This window comes from Oryctolagus cuniculus, chromosome 7 (assembly GCF_964237555.1).
Source record: "Oryctolagus cuniculus chromosome 7, mOryCun1.1, whole genome shotgun sequence".
In the NCBI taxonomy this organism is placed as follows: domain Eukaryota; kingdom Metazoa; phylum Chordata; class Mammalia; order Lagomorpha; family Leporidae; genus Oryctolagus; species Oryctolagus cuniculus.
Window position 1 is genome coordinate 54,496,171 of NC_091438.1, and position 25,010 is coordinate 54,521,180.

At 47.2% G+C, this 25,010-nt stretch overlaps 1 long non-coding RNA gene across 6 annotated transcripts in view; it reads left to right on the plus strand.

Annotated features, from left to right (window-relative positions):
* Nucleotides 1-25,010, plus strand: part of LOC103350088 (uncharacterized) — a 78,833-nt gene that overhangs the window by 44,713 nt on the left and 9,110 nt on the right. For 2 of the 6 annotated variants that reach the window (XR_011390506.1, XR_007923496.2), the window contains exon 5: nucleotides 1,045-1,097. The exons of 1 other annotated variant lie outside the window; for it this stretch is intronic. This is a non-coding gene — a long non-coding RNA (uncharacterized lncRNA). Of the gene's footprint in view, nucleotides 1-655; nucleotides 1,098-16,057; nucleotides 19,175-25,010 lie in introns of those variants that run through there. 3 more of the 6 variants (XR_011390507.1, XR_011390508.1, XR_007923495.2) reach the window with 3 other exon arrangements.

The window sequence follows — 25,010 nt, forward strand, 5'->3', positions numbered from 1 at the left end:
TAATTTTTATTCTAGTTTACTTCTGGATGTCAGAATAATTTCTAATGACTTTAAACACAAATATATAAACATACTTCTATTGTGTAGTGCAGAAGCACAGTGCATCTTCCCTATTGCTCCCAGTAGGAGAGAACCCCATTGTTACTAAGTATTGTTTATAAGTAATCCTCTGTTACAATGTGTCAAAATCACCCATAGACTAGGTTTTCGGTCCATCCATTTCTAACCCTGATTGTCCTCCTCCAGGGTCTTACGCATATTCATGTTGTGATACAATATGTAGATTTGCCACTTTTGACACCAGCTGGTTTTCCACGGTGAGCTGTTAACATCTTTCCAAAAGCCAATCTTACAATAAGATGGCTAGAAATAATTATACAAACGAGTGATTGGAAATCCCATGAATATGTCCCAGCTACACCAGGGGTGGGGAACGTCCAGCCCACGGACTGTCTAAGGCCCACAGAATCATCTGGTCTGGCCCTGCCAAGGCAGCCGCAGGTGGGACTTGAAATTCAATTAATCTATAGCAGGCTAATTTTTAAGTTGATAATTTTTTATGGCCCATGAATGATGTTATAAATATCCAAATGGCCCTTAGCAGAAAAAACTTCCCCCAGCCCTGCACTACACCCTAACTTGCTTATCTCTCCAGTTCCACTTGGCTGCACAACACTGCGAGGCCACCAGAGAAGTTGGAGGGCAAAGAGACAGCAGTCTGAACTACTGTGACTGCAGTACCTGGCAGGTACAAGTCTTGTAAAACACACGAGGCAGGTGGGTACTCTGCCATCCCTCTGATCAAGCTAAGGGACACTGAAGTGTAAGCTTCACCAGCTTCATGATAAGTCCATCTCTGGTTTTGAAGGGGGATTGATGCTTAGAGAACAAGCTACGGGTGGACAGAGAGTGTGAAGGTGAGTGTGGTTCAAGTACTGTGTGTGGTTCTCTGTTAAAGGAAAAGACAATAATCTTTTCCACCCTTTATCCTTTGTCTTGCCCTGTTGCTTCTGCGTGGCCCACTTTTCCTTTGATCTCTTCCAGTTACTCAGTGCTCTCGGGATTCTCTTCTTTGCACATCTTGCTCTTGGACTCAGGTATGTGTCACTGATTCATTCACAAATGTTTATTTTGCACATACTGTGGAATTCGGCACCATTCTGATACTAGGGATAAAATAGTGAACAATACAAAAACATCCTTGGCCTCATAAAGCTTATTTTATTTTTTAAGATTTTATTTGTTTATTTTAGAGGCAGAGTTACAGACAGAGAGAGGGAGAGACCGGGAGAAAGGTCTTCCACCTGCTGGTTCACTCCCCAAATGGACACAACAGCCAGAGGTGGGCCCATCTGAAGCCAGGAGCTGGGAGCTTCTTTTGGATCTCTCACGTGGGTGCAGGGGTCCAAGCACTTGGACCATCTTCCACTGCTTTCTCAGGCCATTTGCAAGGAGCTGGATTGTGAGTGGAGCAGCCAGGAATCAAACCAGTGGCCGTGTGGGATGCTGGAGCCGCAAGTGGAGGCTTAGCCTACTACACCGCAGTGCCAGCCCCCCTCAGAAAGCTTATATTCTAGAACTAGGGAGACAGAATTAAATTCATGTCCACTAGAGTTTTTAGCAGCATATTAGCGCTCCCATGGAAATGTGCACTCGAGACCTTTTATCTGCCCTTGCTAAGGGGCTGTCTTGATTCCTGAGTTATTGTGACATCACACACCAGAGATTGGAGGGAGGTATTTCAGATGGGAAGGAACTCTTCCCCAGTTCCTTGAAGTTTTCCACTTTGATTCATGCCCGAAGCTGGTCTTGGCTTCCGCGTTTTAGATGAACCGTCCTCCAGCCCAGGCCCCTCCACTTGCAATTGTTGAAGCTTCCAGAGCAGTTGCTATTGTCTCGATCAGGACGTGCTGAGGATCATTTTAAACCACATGTGAGGTTGGGTCTACTTCATTCTCTTCAGAAGGTCCTGTGCTAGGGCCCAGAGAGGTGCTTGTTTCCAATATTTTAGATCACTTGGCCTGGTCATATTCAAACTCTCCTGCAGGATGGCCGTGCTCTAGGTCCATTGCTAAGTTGTTTCTGAACTCAGTCCCTTACACTGGAGGAAGCCATCCTGGTTATGTCAGAGGGCAGCTTCTCATCTTTTCACCCGCTAGGTAATATTCCATTCTTCCTTTATGTAGGCAATTTTTTCATCTTCATTATTAAGACGTTTTTTCTTATTGTTATTGTATTAGTTAAGATTACAGGGGTTGGGACTTTGACCTAATGCTTAGTACACAGGTTAAGAAGCCCACAACCGATATTAGAGTACCTGGGTTCCCGCATTGTTCCCGATTACAGATTCCCCGGTGATCAGACCTTGGGAGGCAGCACGGGATGATTTGAGTTCCTGGGTCCTGCTGCCTGTATGTGGGAGACCCAGACTGAGTTCTTGGGCTCCAACTTCCACCTCAGTTCAGCCTCAGCCACTGTGAGCCTCTCTCTCTCTCTCTCTTTCTCTCCCCTGCTCTCAAATAGTAAAAATTTAACAAAATATTCAAAAGCATTTATGTGTAAGCAACAGAAACCTTCAGCCTGCTTATAAAACAAGATAATGTGTGACTCAAAAACCTGAGGTTAAAAGGTACTTCAGGCTTTGAGAATGGTGCAGTCCAGGGCTGGTATCGTGGTATGGCAGGTTAAGCCGCGGCCTGTGACGCCTGCATCCTGTATGAGCGCCTGATCCAGCTCCCTGCTAATGCACCTGGGAAAGCAGCGGAAGATGGTCCAAGTGCTTGGGCCCCTGCTGCCCACGTTGGGAACCAGCATGGAGTTCCAGGCTCCTGGTTTCAGCCTGGCCCAGCCCAGCCATTGTGGTCACTTGGGGAATGAACCAGCAGATGGAAGATCATTCTCTCTCTCTCTCTCTCTCTCTCTTTCTCTGTAACTCTTTCTTTTAAATAAATAAATAAGTCTTGAAACAAAAAAAACAAGAATGATGGAACCTAGCGGTGTCAGCTCCATTTCTCTGTAGTGCTCTCAGCTTTGCTCTCTTCCTACTTGAAAACTTCTTCCTAGGTCCAGTAGCAAGGAAGCTGGAGCCCTTGGCCTCACATCTGGGCATAGCCGTGATTGGAGATACTCTGAGGGTTGGAATATTTTCCCCGGAGGTTTCCAGAAAATGTTTCTATTTCCCCATTAGTTCAAACTATCACCTACTCATTTCTGAGGCAATCACTGGCAGGTGCTGGAGGTGACCAAATCAGCCTCCCCCAGAGAAAGTCAGATGGGAGGCACGGCTGAGGCCAGACTCCCCCAGGGCAGGCAGAGGCCAGAAGTGAGTCCACGTCCTGACAGCAAGGTGAAACAGGAATGCATGCTGGCTGCGCAAGGGGCAATGCTGCCCTCCCACTCCAGGAGTCTGGTTGGATGCCTTGGTGATGGATTTTTAAATTTCTGGACTTAATTCTTCAATGTCCAGGTTATAAGGCCTGTCGCATACGTAACAATTGATGACCAAAAAAATCCCATAAAATTATATTCATTGTCCTCTGTATAAGAAAACAAGAATAAATGTTATACATTCACAACTAAAACAGCTTTTTAAGCTAAAGAAGTTGTTTTAATCATTAAAAATAGACCAAAGGCTGCCAAAATTTCCCGGGAAAGGCCAAAGAAGTTTATGATAAGTAAAAAAAAAACAGAGAGAGTAAGAGAGAGAGAAAAAAACCTTTCCCTCCCTGAGGTGAATATCATAGGGTCACCTTGTGTTGTTTAACCTGCATCAATTAAAATGAAATATTTATTTGAGAGGCAGAGAGAGACAGACATAAAGAAAGAGACCTCTGATCTACTGGTTCAAATGCACACAATTGCTGAGGCTGGTCTTGGGCAAATCTGGGAACCAGGGACTCACTTCAGGACTCCTATGAAAGTGGCAGGAACATCATTATATGAGCTGATACCAGCGCCTCCCAGGGTGTGCACCAGCAGGAAGTTGGAGTCAGGAGCTGGAGGTGGGTTGCACTCCGATCAGGGTTACAGGTGTCTTTTTTTTTTTAAAGATTTATTTATTTATTTGAGAGGCAGAGGCAGAGAGAGAGAGAGAGAGAGAGAGAGAGAGAGAGAGAGAGAGAAATCTTCCAACTGCTGATTCACTCCCCAAATGGTCGCAAAGGCTGGAAATGCACCGATCTGAAGCCAGGAGCCAGGAGCGTCTTCTGGGTCTCCCACACAGGTGCAGGGCCCAAGCACTTGAGTCATTTTCCACTGCTTTCCCAGGCCACAGCAGCAAACTGAATCAGAAGTGGAACAGCCGGGACTCGAACTGGTGCCCATATGGGATGCTGACACTGCATTCAGCGGCTTTACCGGTTACGCCACAGCGCCAGCCCCTGCAGGTGTCTTAACCCATGGGTCAAAGGTCAGGAACCTGCCAGACTTTCTCATTCAGGATCTGCTTCCAGAGGTACATTTTCTTTCTTGGGTTGAGCCCTCGGGTAGCTCCTCAAGTTCAGGGAGACTTGCCGTTTTCCCTTTCTTTGCTGTGAGAGATGGGGCAGAGTGGAGTGAGCAGAAACCCTCACCTTGATGTCAGAGACTCGCCTTTTTTTTTTCTTTCCCTGGAGTGCTATGAAAATGTGTGTTCTGAAAACATTTTCCAAAGTGCTCCCCTGAGATGCAGGATTTCGGCAAGAGCTGTCCAGTGGGCGGAGGGAGAAGTCAAACACTAGCCTCCAGCATGCTTCAGGTTTGGGGGAATGTGAAGAGAGATTGATTCTAGAAATGATTCGGGAGCCGGCGCCGCGGCTCACTAGGCTAATCCTCCACCTTGTGTCGCCGGCACACCGGGTTCTAGTCCCAGTCGGGGCACCGGATTCTGTCCCGGTTGCCCCTCTTCCAGTCCAGCTCTCTGCTGTGGCCAGGGAGTGCAGTGGAGGATGGCCCAAGTGCTTGGGCCCTGCACCCCATGGGAGACCAGGAAAAGCACCTGGCTCCTGGCTCCTGCCATCGGATCAGCGCGGTGCGCCGGCTGCAGCGGCGGCCATTGGAGGGTGAACCAACGGCAAAGGAAGACCTTTCTCTCTCTGTCTCTCTCTCTCACTGTCCACTCTGCCTATCAAAAAAAAAAAAAAAAAAGAAATGATTTGGGCCTTTCGCCATCCACTCGTGCACCGACTGGGCCTGCGTTATTGCTGTCCCGCGGTGCTGGCTGTGGACGTCCACGGGCCGCCTGGCAGGGAGAGGCCAGCGCACCAGAGCAGCGTGTGTTAAACCTGACAGAGTGATGGACTAGGTTTGTAGTCACTGCATCGTCACCAAGGATACTTTTAACGTCCTTTGATGTGCTAATAGTCCTTCCTGAGGAAAATTATGTAAACAAACAAACTATTAATTAAATCAAGAGCAGTAGTCCCCACAGAAGTGCGGTATGCAGATTTGCTGAGCTGGATGGACTTGAGCCAGCCAGCGGCAGTGGCCGTGGCGGCTGGGGCTGCTGTCAGGAGCTGTTTCTTACACTCCTGGAAAGGGTTCCATGAGCCTTGCAGATACCCGCCCCGGGGGACATCAGAGGCCTCTCTCCCTGGGGACACGTTGTCCCAGCTCACCTGAGAAGGTCAAGTACAGATCCACAAGACCAATCCAGGAACGCAGAAAGGCAAGGTGGAATTCTCCAGAGGCCCTCTAATTTCCTCAATGGTCATTCGAATCCTTGTAGGTCATACAACTCTGCAGAAGTGGAAAAAGTCTTACTGTGTGCAAAAACCAAAAGCCACACGCCTCGTGGGGTGTGCTGCCACCCAAGTCATGGCTGCCTGAGTTCACATGGTCCTAGGGACTCCGTTCTCCTAGTCTGATGGACCCATTGCTATTGCTGGGCTACTGGGGCTCGGTGTTAGCCAGACCTGACTGCGTGTGCTGATGATGGGGTCATGGGCAGAGAAGCCGGGCCATCGTGCTCCAGTGGCATCCGTGCCCGCATCAGCCCTGGTGCTCCTGCCGCTCTGCTGCCCTGCCCTGCAGTTTCCGTCTCGCTGGCTGCCTGTTCTTCCTGTTGGGTGACTTTCAGCGGCACAGCTGCTGACAGACGTCTTGTATGTTTTATTTTTCCCCTCTTTAGCACTAGGTTTCCTTTTCCCTCTCCAGGGTAATCCCTGCTTGCCTTTTTTTTTCTTCCTAAGCTTTTGATTGTTTGGGTCAGTCTTTTTCTCCCTTTGTTTCCTAATGAGTCACTGCGTGCTGTGTTCTGCACTTTGCAAGGTGACCTTTGCAACGTGCTTTCCCACGTGAAGCCTCATGCCTCCTAGTCCTGAGCTTGATCCCTGGGCCAGGTTTGCAGACCTCATCTCTTTCTTCTCCATCCCATCATGGGCCAGCCTGGTTGGCAGCTGGGAGAAGGTGTCTCCTCCCTGGTGCCGTGAACTGTGGTTGTAAATATGCTGCGGAGACCTTCCCACCCATCCCAGCTGTCTCAGTGGCCTGGGGATGCCTAAAACACCACCACTGCAAATGTGTACTCATATGATTTAGGGCTGTATTTGTCTAGTTCAAACAAATCTTTGTTTCTTTTTTTTTTTTAAAGATTTTATTTATTTATTTTAAAGTCAGTTACACACACACACACACACACACAGAATCTTCTATCTGCTGCCTCACTCTCCAGATGGCCACAACAGCCAGCACTAGGTCAGGCCAAAGCCAGGAGCCAGGAACTCCATCCAGTCTCTCACATGAGTGCAGGGGCCCAAGCACTTGGGCCATCTTCTGCTGCTTTCCCAGGTGCGTTAGCAGGGGGCTGGATCAGAAGTGGAACAGCCAGGACGCACACTGGTGCCCATATGGGATGCCAGCATTGCAGCTGGCAGCTTTACCCTCCAAGCCACAATGCCGGCCCTTCAAAGGAATCTGTCAAAGAGGGGTCCTCTCAGAGCCAATGGGGCCTTCAAAGAGGTAAAGGGTGTCAGGAGGATGTCCTTGTGGTTTGAGTGTGGAAGTGGGGCAAGGATGGGAAAGATCCATCCATTGGGGGAGTGGAAGGCACAGGAGGGGGAGGTGTGCGCCACAGACCCGTCCACCCTGCACACGTTAGCTTCCAGGCTCTGGCAGCGCCGGAGGCTCAGAGCAGGGGAGTGCGTCACCTGGACCCTCGCTGGCCCCAACACATTGTTGTCAGCAGAATTCCTGGGTCCTGCAAAATAATCAGCTAACCCAGTGGGGGCTAAATGAGCTTTCTGGATCTGGGGTTTGTCTCATGGCTGCTCCTTTTGGAGTGACTAAGTGCGCCACTGAGCAGCCTGGCTGCTTTGCCGAAGACTCAAATGAATGACATGACCAGTTCTCTTGTTTGTGAATAACACACCAGGCGCTGTTAGGGGACATGCTGGCCTCGGGGATGGCCTAGTCCTAATTTTTCATCTGCAATTGGCGGGTAATGGCAGCTCCTATCTTGTAGAGTTCTTTAAGGATGAATGATGATACACACCAAGGGCCTGGCAGATACTGAGCACTTAATAGGCGCCAGCTGTGATTTTTAATATCCAAATATGGCCAGCACACTAGTTATCTAGTAACCAGTATCTTGACAATCACAAAGACTTATGGCGTCATCCCAACAAGTATGATTTATCACGGAGGACTAAGACATTTCTGTAGCCTTCTGCATCCAGCTGCGTATAAGGGTAGGGACAGGAAGAAGAAAATCCCTCTCCCCCGTGTCCTGCAAGCCACCATCGCACATACAGAAAGCAGCCCTCGCATTGACAATGGCCTTCTAGGAGGCGGAGAAAGGACTGGGGGAATTTGGAGAACTCTGAGGCTGATTGATTTCCAGTCCACTCCTCTCCGGGAAATGATTTGTGTCCACTATGCACACGTGCCTGCATGGCCTCAGTGCAAGTGAATGCACACACGTACTACAGGCTACACACACACACACACACACACACAGGTCAGGACACCATCGCACTGAGGGCATTTTTCCTGGTCTTCCTTCTTGTCGTGTGCCTCCTTTTCAGTCCATTCGGGCATAATTATTATTGCTCTGCTGGCTGGGTTCTGCAGCTCTCTAGAGTGGCGCAGATGTCGACAGCTCTGAAAGATCCCATGCTATTACACAGCAGAACAAATGAGGATGTCAAAAAAGGCTCTTCAGTCTAACAAGAAAACAGAGGAAAGAGACAAAAAGAATAAAGCCTTCGGAGACTGGCGGACTCGCTCTGATTAGATCTTATGCTAACATGATGCCCACTCTGCGTACTAACAGTGATTTCATGTGTTGAAATGATACAGTGGAAATATGTCTTGGGGACAGGAGAAAAGAGAAAAGATAATTTCTTCCCTGGCAGGCATGATTAAGATGGTGTGGGCTTCCTTGGGAAGCACGACAGCACAAGGGACTGTTGAGGGCAGGCCCAAGCATATTTCCCTACAATGCCTGACATCGGCTCATTACAATGGCAGCTCCACTGGATGAGCGATAGAAGCTGTTGAGATGGATTAGCTGGCAGAGTGCATAGGGAAAGTCAGCCCCAATCCCAGGCATTGTTCTTTCCCTTCACAGGGGAGGCCATAATTGAGCAAGATTTTATATAGGAGACCCTAAGTCCACAGACCGCAATTGCCTAGAACAAAGACTAAGAAAAATACTCCAGAAGTTTGGAGAGGGGAGCAGAGAGGTCTCTAAGCAATCAAAATGGAGGGGCAAATGTCCCTGTATTATAGATCATATAAAGTAATTTTCTGATGGAGTATGTCCTCAGCTCCTTGCTCTGAACCTGTCGACTCATCTTCTACTTATAATTCTAAATATTAATGGAGTAGTTTTCACTGTCACTTGACAGTAACAAAAGAGAGGAAACAATTTAGGAAAGCCAGCTCTGGGATAAGGAAGATGGAGTGAAGTGCTGACACACACACACACACAACCTGACAGCATCAAAAAGTGGTAAGGCGATAGTGAGTGAGTGGACACGCAATGAGGTAAGGAGCACTGGCTAGGTTGGTCTGTTTCCCTATTTGTCCCTTTAATCCTTCCACGGTGACCCCCAGACAGCTGTCTGGGGGCTTTTGTTAGAAGGCTAGAGAGAGCATGTATTTCAAAAATCCTTTGAATGACATTTGTGGCGCAGTGGGTTAAGCCACTGTGCTGCCAGTTCAAGTCCCAGTTGCTCTACTTCTGATCCAGCTCCCTGTTAATGCACCGTGGAAAGGAAGTGAAAGATGCCCCAGTCCTTGGGCCCCTGCCATTCACATGGGAGACCCCATTGAGTTCTTGGCTCCTTGCTTCAACCTGGCCCAGTCTGGATCTTCACAGCATCTTGGGGAGTGAACCAGCAGATGGAAGTCCTCTCTCTCTCTCTCTCTCTCTCTCTCTCCCCCTGTGTCTCAAAATGTCTCCCTCTCTTCTTCATTCTACCTCAAACAAAGACACCAATTCCCTGGAGGGAATCTGTTCTCAAAGTCCAGGACTTTCATTTGTGCCTAAAAATGCCCCGACTCTGATCCTGCTTTTGGGCTTCGTCTAGAAGCACAAAACCTCTCTGTGGTACAAGAATTCAAAAGTCAGCTGGTGTAGTGTTTGTTCCTGACCCGCGACCTGCCTGCCTGTGCTTAAGGCCATTGGGCGACAGGGCCAAGTTGCTCTACTCATTATCGCCAAGTCGGGCTTTGGATCCCATGAACATATATCTCTTTGTGTGTTCACCCCACTGGCCACTACCCTGTCCTCCAGCCCCCCAGGGAGGGATGCTGGGAGGACAGGGATCATAACACCTTCTACCCCTGCTCCTGTGGCTGTCATTTGGAGTGGGAAGACGGTTGCCTCCCGTACATCCTCCTCTACACTTCTGTTATACTCTTAGCTTACAGCACTAGTGCTGCATTTTGAATTATTCTAATCAACTGAATATCTCTATCATTTTCTCCCAGGCTACTATCATGCCACATCTCTCCCATCTGCTGCCTATGCATCTTATTTGCTTGTTTATTTCAACCAAGTGTAAGGTTTTATATTTATCCCCATTAAACCTAATCTTGTTAGATCTGGTCCATTGTTTCAATCTGTCAAATATTTTGTGCATTGCAATTCTGCTATCCAATGTATTAGCTTTCCCTTCCAGCTTTGTGTCATCCACAAATTTTATCACCAGGCCATCAATGTCTTCATCCAGGACATTAATAAAAATGCTTAACAAGGCAAGACGTGGTCCAGAAACCTGTGGTGTGAAAGATCCTTTCTCTAGATCGATGTCAGTCTATTAATTAGTGCGCTGCATCCAATCAGTTTCTCATGTACCTGACTTGGCTGCCATCAGCCCTTGTCCATGAGTGTACCTCATCTGCAAGGATAGATTTGTATCTGTCAAATGTAATCCTACCATCCAAATGCACTTTGTCTGCACAGTAGCCGGACAGCCAGCCTACAAACTTCCTCAGAAAGATATGTGGTCAGTCTGGAAAATACCCTGACTCCTTGGGAACAACGTCCAGTTCAGACAAACAAAACAGCAACACCGAACACATCGAAGTCTCTGAAACGATCACAGGGCTAGAGCTATGGCACAGAAGGTTACACCACTGACTGCAGCACCAGCATCTCAGATCAGAACACCAGTTCAAGCCTGGTTGTTTCACTCCCAATCCAGCTCCCTGCTGAGAAAGCAGCAGGGCCCCTGCACCCACGTGGGAGACCCAAATGGAGTTCCTGGCTCCTGGCTTCAGACTGGCCCAGCCCTGGTCATTGTGGCCACTTGGGGAATGGACTAATGGATGAAAGATCCGTCCTCCGCCCCTCGCTCTCGCTCTCTCTTGCTCTTGCACTCGCTCTCTCTCACTCTGAATTTCAAATAAGCAAAAAGAAATCTTGAGAAAACAAAAGTAAAATCAAAGTTTTCACATTTTTCCGTGGTGGGGCTTCTGACGCCTTTCCCAGCAGTGAGCAGGAGAATCCTGCAATAGAATTCCCCTGGCCAGGCTCCTATATCTGAGGTGCCCCTCTTGAAGCTTGTTTACTTTAGGCTTCATTTCCTGTCAGCCGTCAACTATGAGAACCTTGCTTTTCCCAGTGTGAAATTACCTTCCTTGAAGCAGAAGCAACAAAAACATTGGAGGGACCTATTTTTTTTCTGTCACCTGTTAATATTATGTCAATACCAGTATTGATTTTAAGCAATGGACGTAGTTTTTGTCTGGTGCCAAACATGGTTTCTATTAAAAGCCCAAATGCCTTCCTAATTCTTGGGGGCAGTCCCAGTAGTGGACAGGACAGACCCACACCAGCCAGCGTACAATGGCAGGGCCTGCCGAGGGGACTCTGTCCTGGTCACTGGGTCCCTGACTGTCTTCAGACTCGGCTCTCTAATACCCAGCCATCACTGGAGGGAAACGAAGTTTATGTTTAAAGTCTGGGAATTCTAAGTCCATCCAGAGCCAATACATGCTATCTGTGTGCAAATCAGTGATTATCTCTGAGTGGTTGTGAATTTCATGGGATACAATGGCTTTGAAAGTGCCCCAGTGCCAAGTGCCTGGCACATAGCCAGTTGTCACTTTCTCATTCTTGCCCTGTTTGCCTTGTCTCAGTTTGCTTCTGTCCCTGTCACCAGCACCTTTGCCATCCCCTCCAAGTCCGTGTTAGCTTTGCCCTGAACTTGAATTTTCTGCCTGCCTTTGCAAGCTGCTCATCCTTCTATCCCAGCCCACTCCCAGTTATGAAGGCACTGAATGGGAAAGCAAAGGTGAAGAATGAAAATGTTTTGAAATTGTATATATGAGGGAGTCTTCAAAAAGTACTTGGAAATGTGTAGTATGGGGAAAAATATGCATGGATTTGCAATATTGTTTGCAGCAAAATAAACTTATCTTCTAATTCTATTTTTCCACAAACTTAAAAAAAATTATTTATTTTTTTGAAAGGCAGAGTTACAGAGAGAGAGAGAGAAAGAGAGAGAGGAAGAGATAGAGGAAGAGGTCTTCCATTCATTGGTTCACTCCCCACATGGCTACAATAGCTGGAGCTGGGCTGGTCTGAGGCCAGGAGCCAGGAGCTTCTTCTAGGTTTCCCACGTGGGTGCAGGGATCAAAGCAATTGGGCCATCTTCCGCTGCTTTCCCAGGTGCATTGGCAGGGAACTGGATCAGAAGTGGAGCAGCTGGGACTCGAACCAGCACCCATTCGGGATGCCGGCACTGCAGGAGGCGGCTTTACCCATCACACCACAATGCTTGCCCCTCCATTTTCTTAATAGATTCTTTTGGGACCATTGCTGTGGTGTAGTGGGCTAAATTTCTGCTTGCAGTGCCGGCATCCCAAATGGGCACCGGTTCGTGTCCCTGCTGCTCCTCTTCCGATCCAGCTCTCTGCTATGGCCTGGCAAAACAGTGGAAGATGGCACAAGTGCTTGGGCCTCTGCACCCACTTGGGAGATCTGTAAGAAGCTCCTGGCTCTTGACTTCAGCCTGGGGCAGCCCTGGCTGTTGCGGCCATTTGGAGAGTGAACCAGCAGATAGAAGGTCTCTCTCTTTCTCTCCTTTTCTCTCTTTCTAACTCTATCTTTCAAATAAATAAAACAACTCTTAAAAAACAAATAGGTTCCAAGAAACCACATGCATTTCCTACATTATACCTTCCCCTCACTGGGAAATGAATGTACAGTACAAAGAAAATGGTGGTTACTATATTACTAAGAATTGAGAGAGATCTCCATCATATTGTTCAGGTCCCCATTTTTAGATTTTACACCCATTCTTCTTCTGTCTTCCCAGTGTTCTTCTAAAATCTGTAAGGTATACATATGTGCTTGCATATTGATTTTATTTTATTTTTTTAAAGATTGATTTATTTATTTTAAGGACAAAGTTACAGAGAGGCAGAGAGAGAGACAGAAGTCTTCAGTCCAATGTTTCACTCCCTAAATGGCCACAAGAGCTGGAGCTAAGCCAATGTGAAGCCAGGAGCCAGGAACTTCTTCCAGGTCTCTCATGCAGGTGCAGGGACCCAAGCACCTGGGCCATCCTGTACTGGCTTCCCAGGCCACAACAGAGAGCTGCACTAGAAGAGGAACAGCCGGGACTTGAACTGGCACCCACAAGGGATGCTAGCACCGCAGGCAGTGGCTCCACCTACTACACCACAGTGCGGGGCCCCTCATATTAATTTTAGTTGTATGCTTCCTTTTTAAAAATGTTCAGCATTAATAAATTAATTCTTTTTTTTTCTTTTTTCTTTCTTTCTTTTTGGACAGGCAGAGTGGACAGTGAGAGAGAGACAGACAGAGAGAAAGGTCTTCCTTTACCATTGGTTCACCCTCCAATGGCCACTGCGGCTGTTGCGCTGTGGCCAGCGCACCGCGCTGATCCGAAGCCAGGAGCCAGATGCTTCCTCCTGATCTCCCATGAGGGTACAGGGCCCAAGCACTGGACCATCCTCCACTGCCTTCCTGGGCCACAGCAGAGAGCTGGACTGGAAGAGGAGCAACCGGGACAGAATCCGTTGCCCCGACCGGGACTAGAACCCCAGGTGCCAGCGCAGCAGACGGAGGATTAGCCTAGTGAGCCGCAGCGCCGGCTTAAATTAATTCTTATATATACTGAACTTCCGTTATGTAGCAAGCACTGCCAATAGACAGTAAGATATAATTCTTACCTTCAAGCTGTTGAGTGCTTGGGAGGAGAGCTCTATTTGGGTTAGCAAGCAAAAAATGGGTCGGCGCCGTGGCGCAGTAGGTTAATCCTCTGCCTGCGGTGTTGGCATACCATATGGGTGCCGGTTCTAATCCCAGCTGCTCCTCTTCCAATCCAGCTCTCTGCTCCGGCCTGGGAAAGCAGTAGAAGATGGCCGAAGTCCTTGGGCCCATGCAAGAAGCTCTTGGCTCCTGGCTTAGGATTGGCGCAGCTCCGGCTGTTGCAGCCAATTGGGGAGTGAACCAACGGAAGAAGGACCTTTCTCTGTCTTTCCCTCTCACTGTCTGTAATTCTACCTCTCAAATAAATAAATAAATAAAATCTTTAAAAAATAATTCCAATCCCAATCTTCAAAAAAAAACAAGTGAAAGATTGTAGTAGACCTTCATTCTCATGATGGTAACACCAAGGAAAATACAGAGAAAATCATACAGGTTCTCCCACATTGGAATTGTATTATCTACCAATAACAAAAAGGTACCTAGAAATTATTACCATATTTGGAAAATAAACAATATATTTCTGAAGAAAGAAATTTCTTTTTTTTTGACAGGCAGAGTGGACAGTGAGAGAGAGAGACAGAGAGAAAGGTCTTCCTTTTGCCGTTGGTTCACCCTCCAATGGCCGCCACGGCCGGCGCGCTGCGGCTGGCACACCACGCTGATCCGATGGCAGGAGCCAGGTGCTTCTCCTGGTCTCCCATGGGGTGCAGGGCCCAAGCACTTGGGCCATCCTCCACTGCACTCCCTGGCCACAGCAGAGAGCTGGCCTGGAAGAGGGGCAACCGGGACAGAATCCGGCGCCCCGACTGGGACTAGAACCCGGTGTGCCGGCGCCGCAAGGCGGAGGATTAGCCTGGTGAGCCGCGGCGCCGGCCATGAAGAAAGAAATTTCAAGGGAAATTAGATGATGTTTTTAACTGAATGATAACATAAACACACCATATGCAAATCTGTGAGATGCACTAACGTGATGCTAGGAGTAAAATTTAGAGTTTTGAACACTTATACTAGAAAACCAGGGACAACTGAAGCCAGAGATTGGAGTTTCCACATCAAGAAGCTTCCACATTAAGGACAGAAAAGTAAACTCAAAGTAAACAGAAAGGAGGAGATATTAAAGACAGGGGTGGAAATCAATAATATAGAGAACAGATGAATGATAAGGGCAATTAATATAGCCAAAAGCCAATTTTTTGTAAAGATTGATAAAATTGATAAGGCGCCAGTTAGATTGAATGAAGAAAAAAATAGAGAAAAATGTCTATTACCAATATGAAGAATGAAAGGGGAGCTACTCTCACAATGCTACAGGCACGAAAAGGATGACAATGGGATATTGTGAACAACTTTAGGCTGACTTGTTGGACAGTGTAAGTGAAAGAGATTAAGTCCCTTGAAAAATAAGACTTTTTAAAACTGACAAAAGAATCTATAAATTATCTGAATATCTGTTTAAGGAAATTTAATTCATGATTAAATTATTTTCACAAAGGAGTCTTCTGACCCAATGGCTTTAACGGTGACTTGTGTCACTCACCAAGGGAAGAAATAACACCAGCCTTCCACATCAGGGGAAGCTGGCTCCCAGGCCTTTCTAGGAAGCTGACATACTATGATTTAAAAACTTCGCAAATACACTACAAGAAAATAATGTTACCGACCAATATTCCTCATGAACAGATATGCAAAATCCTTAGCAAAATATTAGCAAGCCAAATTTATCAACATATAAAAAGGATATCACATCATGACCAGTGAAGTTTGCCCCCAAACACAAGAAAGCAAGATTGGTTAAGATATGAGAAAAATCACATAATCCATTCCCTTAAGAGAGTATAGGAGAAAAATATAAGTATCTCAGTGGATCCAGGAGAAGAATTTTTCGAATTTCAACAGCCATTCCATGATAAGCCTTTTAGACAAACTCAGACTGGAACAGAACTTCCTAAATCCATATATAAAAATTCGATACCCAGGGTGGATGTTGTAAGGCAGAAGGTTAAGCCACAGCCCGAGACGCTTGCATCACATGTAGGAGCACCCAGTTCAGGTCCCAGCTCCTCCACTTTCAATCCAGCTTCCTGCTAACACATTCTTGAAAGCAGCAGTTGATGGTTCCCTGCCACCCATGAGGGAGAAAAGGCCCCTGGCTTTAGCCTGGCCCAGTCCTGTCTGCTGCAGGCATGTGGGGAATGAACCAGCAGATGGAAGATTCTCTCTCGCTCTCTCTCTTTCACTGCTGTTCTTATTGTCATTCTGCCTTTCAAGTAGATGAAAGCAAATAAATGTCGGAGCCGGCGCTGTGGCGCAATGTGTTGATGCCCTGGCCTGAAGCGCCAGCATCCCATATGGGTGCCGGTTCAAGACCCGGCTGCTCCACTTCCTATCCAGCTCTCTGCTATGGCCTGAGAAAGCAGTAGAAGATGGCCCAAGTCCTTTGGCCCCTGCACACGTGTGGGAGACCCAGAAGAAGCTCCTGGCTCCTGGCTTCATTCGGATCGGCGCAGCTCCGGCCGTTGAGGTCAATTGGGGAGTGAACCATCAGATGCAAGAACTCTCTCTCTCTCTCTCTCTCTCTCTGCCTCTCCTCTCTCTGTGTAACTCTGACTTTCAAATAAATAAATAAATCTTTAAAAAAAGAAAACAAATAAATGGTAAACTATTGTCTACCTAACATCATAATTAACAACAAAATACAAACCCTTCCTCTCTAAGACCCAGAACAAGGTAAGGATGCGCACTCCCTGGCTTCTACTCAATATACTCTACTTAAGTTTGTGCCTCCAGACAGAATAGTAAATAAAAGTCATAAGGACTGATCGGGAGAGAAGAAAATCACCTCTATTTATAACGACATAGTTTTACATGTAGAAAATTCAAAGGCGTGTATCTCTACATACTGCCAAATCTCAGAAATTCTGCAAGATTTAAGAATATAAGGTCAGTAAAGACAATTAAAATTTTACTTCTATGTACTGTCAACAAACAATTGGAAAAGGAAATTAAAAATCAGTAACATCTACAACAATATTTGTATCACAAAATACCTTAAAATAAGTATTTAATTTTTGTTTACTCGAGATGCAGAGAGAGAGAGAGAGAGAGAGAGAGAGAGAGAGAGAGAATGCCCATCTTCTGGCTCATACCCTAAGTAGCTCAGGCAGGATGCAGAAGCTGGGAGCTCACTTCAGGCCTCCCACTACTTGGAAGGTGGCAGGAATCCAATTACTTGAGTGGACATTGGTGCCTCCCAGCGTCTGCATTAGCAGCAACTGGAGTGAGGAGCCAGAGGCAGGTATCACACCCAGGCTCTCCAACACGGGACAGCCAGGCCAAACACGTGCTCTTGAATTTAAGCTGGGCAAGAGAAGATTAAAGCCAGGAGTTGTCGGGTTCTGAGGGTCAGGGCTGCTCTGCAGGCTCAGGGCTTCTCTGCTTTAGTGGAGACGAGCCCTCTTAGAGCCGAAACATCGGAGGAAAGGGTGACGAAGGAGTGCCTTTCCCTGGGGCTTCAGAGGTAGAAGCTAGAGGGGAAGAAAGCTGGAGAGGAGAAGAGAGTGACATCCCCTTGGGTCCAGATGCAGGTCTTACTTCCTAACTGTACTGTGACCTTAGACAAGTCGCTTTCTCTGCATCTCATTTCTTCATTTTTAAAAGAGGCACAGTAGCACCTCTTCAGTATGATTACCAAGGTATGCAGACAATTAAATTAGCTTCAGACACACACTGGAAAATTGTAGGGTAAATCTAAGAAATGATTATGTATCTCCTATCTGCAGTCTTGTAATTGTTTAGGGTTTACATCTTGTGTGACCAAGTACTTAACTTCCTTCATGGCGTAGTGTGGGGGTATAGGGCATATCACACAAATAAAAGCATGTCCTTGCCAATCACGAAGCTGGCTGGGTGCCGTGTGCCATATTTAACATAGGATCAGTAAAGCCACATGAAAGTAAACAAAGCAGGACAACTCTCTCTCTAAGAAGAAATCAGATTCCAAGAGTCGCAATTTTCTCCTTCGCCCTGCTTAAGTCGTGGGATCCTGATGAGGACAAGGACAGACTGTCGTGTGTGCAAGAGCACAGCGCTGAGATGGTAACAGACACTGGTGACCATGGTGCTGGAGAGCCAGTTCTGCACCGTTTGTGTGTGGTCAATCGAAACCACATGGAGATACCATCTTTACACAGAAGCCCTGATGCGGAAAAGGATCTGAGTGGTTGGTGTTGGTTTTTTCACTGATGTCATTTCCCCGTAAGGCTTAGGCGAGTGTGGAATCTGAATCATAGTTAGAGAGCATGCTTTGCAGTCACAATAGCTTCAGACTGAATTCTAGTTACTCAGTTATCTAGCTTAATGCTTCAATCCCTTAGTACCCTGGTTTTCTAACTTGTCAATTTCACACTCATAGATCTACACTAAAATAAAGGAGGAAAATATATGTAAGTCTATAGTCTTGTGTACAGCTCAGCAATTGATAGCTCAGTAAATAATAGCTGAAAACACCAAGTCATTGTTATCATGATCATTATTTTCACCAGATGATTTTCTCAAGTGAAAATGACAATTGTGTTCTTAAGACAGTGGTGGTCAGAAACTAGAAACTGTAACCTAAAAATAAGGCACCATGTATAACACACACACACACACACACACACAATCAGGTACTTACCAACAAATTGAATAAAGACACAATTAGCCTTCAATACTTTTATCAGAAAAGTTGTATCATTTTAATAAGAGACAATTGAATCAAAGGAGAAATAAATCAACCTCTTCGTTGGGAAGCTTCAATAATGCAAAGAGGTATTTTCTCACAAGGCTGATCTCAAGATCAAAACAATTCCAATTAATTTTTAATATATTTCATGGAGGATGAAAAGCTGACTTTAAAAGAATCAAGATGCTCCGGAGGAGAATAGGGGGCGGTAACTTCCTCTCCCAGTCAACGGGACTTTTAAGAAGCTGTGGAGAGAGCATGCTCCTAGAACAAAGACTAGCCGTGCAGCTGGTGGACTGGAGACCCTCGGGTATGGCAGCTTCCATACGCATGTGAGGGAGCTGGCGTGGGAGGTCAGCGGGCCAAGAGACTCACAGGTTAACTTGGAGGAAAAAAGAATGACCATATGGGGAGGGGAAGGAAATTTCTTCTCAAATTCACACACACAAAACCACACAGGGGCCAGCGCTGTGGCTCACTTGATTAATCCTCTGCCTGCGGCGCTGACATCCCATATAGGCACCAGGTTCTAGTCCCGGTTGCTCCTCTTCCAGTCCAGCTCTCTGCTGTGGCCCAGGAGGGCAGTGGAGGATGGCCCAGGTGCTTGGGCCCCTGCACCTGCATGAGAGACCAAGAGGAAGCACCTGGCTCCTGGCTTAGGACTGGTGTGGATCTATGAGTATAGTGGCCTTTTGGGGAGTGAACCAATGGAAGGAAGACCTTTCTCTCTCTCTCTCTCTCTCTCACTGTCTATAACTCTACTTGTCAAATAAATAAAATAAAATAAAAACCACACATAAAAATAGCTCCAGATAATTGACGGACTTATATAATAAAAACAAAATCTCATGGTTTTTTTGTAAGAGAAAATGTAGGTAAATAGCCTTCTAATCTTGGGGCAAGGAGAAAGATCTAAACAACAAATATGCTAGCCAGAAGCATTAAAATCGGACTTGATTATATTCAGAGCTTCCATTCATCAACAGGCACCCTATAGAAAGTGAGAGACAACTTGCAAACTGAATTGGGAAAGGATATTTTCAGTACATGTGACTGACAACAGATAAACATCAGGCACATATCAAGAATTCCTTCGCAAATAGGCATTTCACAGAAGAGGAAATAAACACGAAGAGATGTGCAGCCTGAGAGAAATAGTCCAGTGCACCTTGAGGTATTAATTTATATACGAAGAACCCCGACCCCACCAAGTACTAGAGAGGGTACTGAGCACCTGGAGGTTCTGTTTTGCTGGTAGGAACACAAGTGAACCCCGAGGCTTCAGAAAGCAGGGGTTGGTAGATTACATCCGGGACACGTACAAGGATGTTCACGGAGCTCTCCTCATTATGGCAGAATCTCGGAAAGACTGACACAATCAACTAGAAATGAACCGCAAGTATCCCTCCAATCTCTTGATCTGTAAGTGCATACGACACAGCAGTCGAAGCAATGGATTTCAGTTCTGTGCAGCAGCGTGAGCACTGCACCTGTCAGACCCGCCAAGGACAAACTGATTAAGAAGAAGAAACGTGGGAAAACTTTTCCTCGTGGAAATGCTTGTGAAAGTGAGGAGGGCGCCTGGGAAGGCTCGGGGAGCTCACGCACGGCCATGCAAGACCAATGGAAGGAAGACCATGTCCTATTAATACGTGCATCACCAACACCTAGAAGTATGCAGTCAGCTCTCAGTAACTGTGGCCAACTGACCACCAAATGAAGAGTAAACTCTTTTCTTTTTTTAAAAGATTCATTTATTTTATTTGAAAATCAGAGTTAGAGAGAGAGATCTTCCATCCACTGGTTCACTCCCCAGATGGTCTCAATGACCAGGGATGGGCCAGGCTGAAGCCAAGAGCCAAGAGCTTTATCTGGGTCTCCCATGGGGGTGCAGGGCTCCAAGGGCTTGGGCCATCTTTTGCTGCTTTTCCCAGGCCATTAACAGCAGACTGCATCAGAAGTGGAGCAGCCTGGACACAGACCGGAGCCCATATGGGATCTGGGCATTTCAGGGGATAACTTTACCCAATGTGCCACAGTACAGACTCCCAAGCATAACTGTTGAAGTCACTAAAGTGACTTTCCCTGGATTAGTTGAAGTCCCCACGTAGGGATTTTGGGCATTGCTAACCCTAACCCTAACCCTAACCATATATTTTCTGATGTCAGGGCCCAGGAGGAGTCAGACATGTGGGTTATGATTCATGCCGGGTGTATCTCTTGGCTTCAGCTCTTTGCAGCCGCTGAATAGTAACACAGCCCAATGAAACCTCTCCTGTTCTGTAGCAAAAGTGCATGTGAAGGAGACAGAAGAGCAAACTTCCTTTAGATCCACAAGCTCATTGAGGAGATTGTCAGTGGCCTGAGTGCAACACACAGCACCAACCATTTCCATCGTGAGGTCTGTGTGTACCCTGGGTTACTAGATTGCCTCGAAGCCTACAAGGTTCTTTTCTACCAGCTGTGAATTAAAAACTCAGCAACCAGCAGATGCCATGGCTGTGCATATGATAGTGCTTGGGGATTAACACAGCCCCTCTTCTCATAGAGTGTTCAGACCAGTGCACGGTGGTGGGGAAGACTGGCATTCAACAAACCCATCCATGATTCTATAATTCAGAGATAAGTATTTTGAAGTATTTCGTGCATAAACATTTATATGGACTTTTCTTTAGTTCTGGATACGAAAGAGTAACTATGCTCAACCTTATCTCTCCTGTTGACTACAAGTAAACACCTGGACAAAAATCACGTGACTCAAGTCTCTGAACACAAGATTTTTTTTTTTTTATTTTTTATTTTTTATTTATTTATTTATTTTTTTTTTGACAGGCAGAGTGGACAGTGAGAGAGAGAGACAGAGAGAGAAAGGTCTTCCTTTGCCGCTGGTTCACCCTCCAATGGCCGCCGCTGCAGCCGGCGCACCGCGCTGATCCTGGCAGGAGCCAGGAGCCAGGTGCTTTTCCTGGTCTCCCATGGGGTGCAGGGCCCAAGCACCTGGGCCATCCTCCACTGCACTCCCTGGCCATAGCAGAGAGCTGGCCTGGAAGAGGGGCAACCGGGACAGAATCCGGCGCCCCAACCGGGACTAGAACCCGGTGTGCCGGCGCCGCAAGGTGGAGGATTAGCCTATTGAGCCACGGCGCCGGCTCTGAACACAAGATTAAGGCAGACAGAGTGGGCAAGGATCCCTGACCTCAGATGTGATCTGGTTCGGATTTCTCAAGGATTCTCTTCTGTATCTTATTGCTTCCTATTATCCTGACCTGGGTTTTAGAGTAGCGAAGCCTAGATCTGCCAGTGGATGCAGAAAGAAACAAGCTCCAAATCCCTCTTCTTACCTGCCCTACCCCACCCATCACCAGCAAAAATTGGCACCCTCCCGTTCCCACTGCAGCTGAGGTGGCCCCTGAGGGATGGAGCCTGCTGACCTCCCAGCTCGACACCAAGCAAGCAGCAGCAGGGAGACAGAGCAGAATCCTGGCCAGCAGAGACCACAGGAAAGTGTGGGGAACCACCAAGGGGAGGGGGCTGGAGAAAGGGAGCCTTTGCGACTGTGTTGGAGTCCTGGCTGGAATCAGCGCTGCAAAGACTGGACTCTTGAGGGGGCCATTGCCCAGGCTCCCGACGGGCAGCGGGGTGATGCGCAGGTGGAACGGACGAGAATAGCTCTGTGAGTGCTTGAGAAGGTGGACAGGCTATGCAGTCTGAACCTACCTGGGTGAGCTCACTTAAAAACACACACACACACACACACACAAAATCAGAGCTTTACCTGATTTAAATGGAACTCAGAGCTTCATAATATCACATTCAGAATGCCCAAGATACAACCTAAAATTTCTTGACATATAAAAGGCCGGAGAAAACCCAACAACTCTCAAGAAAAAGCCAGAGGACCTACTGTATACCATAATTTCTGACAACAGAATGCTCTAGTGTCTTGAAAGGGAATCAAACTGGATAACGTGAAAATGTAACTTTTAGGATTTCCTTGAGTATAGTTTCATTGCCAGATTGCTCCACATTCTCATCAATTTCATCTACTCCTGGACTGCATCTGATGGGCTGTAGAGGGAGGGCAAGAGGAAATAAGGCCGCTACCTGTGATGCTAAGGGAAGTGGAAGCAGGTGAGGGCTCAGAGAAAAGGCACTGGCGTATAAAATACAGACTTCTCTCATCCAGGGCGGCGGGGTGTCCAGGCACGGCCTGGCCCAGAGCGAGAGAGGCAGGGTTTCTGCTCATCCAGGTTGCTCAAGCCTCCTTCCATGCTGTTCCAGCTGGTCTTCTATCTGGAGGTGGGTGGAGGATGGGAATTGTGGAGTGAAAATTTATATTCAAATAGAATAAGTAGAAATGATAAAGATTCTTTGGGTCTAAAGCGACCCAGAGGGAGAAAATGGATGGCGCTGACCAGGTAGGTAGAAGAAGAGAATAAGACGAGGGGTGCCAAAGAAAAGTAATCCCCTCATTATTGAAATCAGTGCCCTAGTGTAGGGCGGGCATTGTAGCTCAGTGGATTAAGGCACTGCTTGGATGCCTGCACCCCATATCTGGCCCGAGTCTCAGCTACTGCACTCGGTATCCACCTTCCTGCTAATGTGTGGGCAGAGCGGGGGGAGGAGGCGGTGGATAATGGTGTGAGTACCTGGGTTCTTGCCACATGTCATGTGGCAGACCCAAACAGGATTCCTGGCTTCTTACTTTGGCCTGGTTTGGCCATGACCTTTGTGGGCATCTGGGGAGTGAACCAGCAGATGGAAGGTCTTGCTCTCTTTCTTTTGCTCTCCCTCCCTCTCTCTCTCTCTGCCTTTCAACTATTGCTCTGCCTTTCAACTAACTAAATAAGTCTTTTTTTGAGAATTCTGTAGTATACATTCTATATTCCTAAAGTGCCCAGACTCCAGATCAGACCTTCTGGAAGAAAAGTTTACTATATGGAAGTCCAGGTGTGTCTTGGCTCTGAACAGAGTAAGCTTAGCTCTCACTGAGAGCAAGACCCACTCTCTCACCATGAGAAGGCAGCTTTGAAGCCCAGGTGTGTGCTTCCCACACCGCCCAAACAGCCCTCTCCCTCCCACAATTAGGGGAAGCAGAGTCCTGCAAGACCAAAGGGATGAACACCGCTGCGATTATTTTCATTTCAAAAGGGGCCCACTTAAAATATTTACTCTGGGAGTTCCTTTAAGTGTGGACCACCTCTGGGGCATTTAAAGTCCTTTCATAAATCATTAACCGCCAGGCCAAGGGCATGCAGAGAGGGAGGAGTTCAGAGTCCTTGCCAATGGAAGATCAATAGACTAGAAAGTAAATCAGCTCTGGGATGATGGTGGGAGCCGATGGCCGAGGCACGGCTGCGGCTTACAGCAGGGCTTCAGGGAGAGAACGGGCCATGTGCCCTGTCCCCTCTGCCTCTTCATTGTCTCTCCACTCACAGGGCCCCTGACTGCACGTGACAGCTACTGGTGAGACTCCCTCCATTCTGCCTTCTGGGCCTCACTCGCTCGTTACACACGGCTGCAACCTCATTTCAGATGGGCAGCGTACAACCTGTTGTCATATTTTATGTGATGATGCTAACTCTGCTATGAAATTATTCCCTGCGAATACCCCAGAGCCGGCTCAGAACACGCAAATAGCCGTTTATCACATGCAGCCCCTAATCTCCACGTTGCTGCGGCCGGTTCTGTAATGTTCCTTGTGCCGACAAGCTACAGATGAAGAGCCTACTCAGGTTTCAGTTAGGAGCTCCAAAATATGGATGTGCAGGTAAAAAGCTAAGGCCTTCTGGAAGCAGAGAATTTTCTCATTGCATTCTAAGACTTTATATCTGTCTTCTCTATGATCATATAACAATCCTGTGCTCTCTCCACTAATCTCGCGTGCAATTCCTTTTTAAAAAAATTAATTTATTCATTTGGAGTGTAGAGAGACAGAGATAGAAAGTGAGAGGTGCACAGAGAGCTCCCATCTGCTGCTTCACTGCCCAGATGACTGCAACAGCTGAGCCTCACCTGGGGCCAAAGCTCAGAGCCAGGAACTCTATCAGGGTCTCCCATGTGGGTAGCGGGGACTCAAGGACTTGAGCCATCACCTGCTGCCTCCCAGGGTCCACATTAGCAGGAAGCTGGAATCAGGAGCAGAATCAGGACTCCAACCCAGGCACTCCCATAAGGGATGCAGACCTCCCGAGATGCACACTCTTCTCCTGCACCGTAACTCTCCCCTCTCTAACGTGCCCATCAGCCCTTCCTTCCCCCACCCACCAACACACACCCTTTTCTCACACGTGCTAGAAGCTCTCTACAAACTGAGACCTGCATTGTGTTTGTGGATATGATGATAGAAGCTTTAGCCACGCAAAAGCCGCCATGTCATAGACCATTAGCGTGCGCCAAACCCCGTGTCCTAATCCCCTAACACATTTGCTCTCATTTCGTGTTTGAAGAAACGGAGGTCGAGAACAAATAATGCCTAAGACTGCACACAGTTAGCAGCTGGAGCCAGGACCAACAGACTCTTGTTAGTGTCCTGTGGCCAGCATAGCAAATACTTACAAACTGAGTGGCTTAAAAAATAGGCATTTACATTTAAGTGTTCAGCACTGTGTACGATACATACTT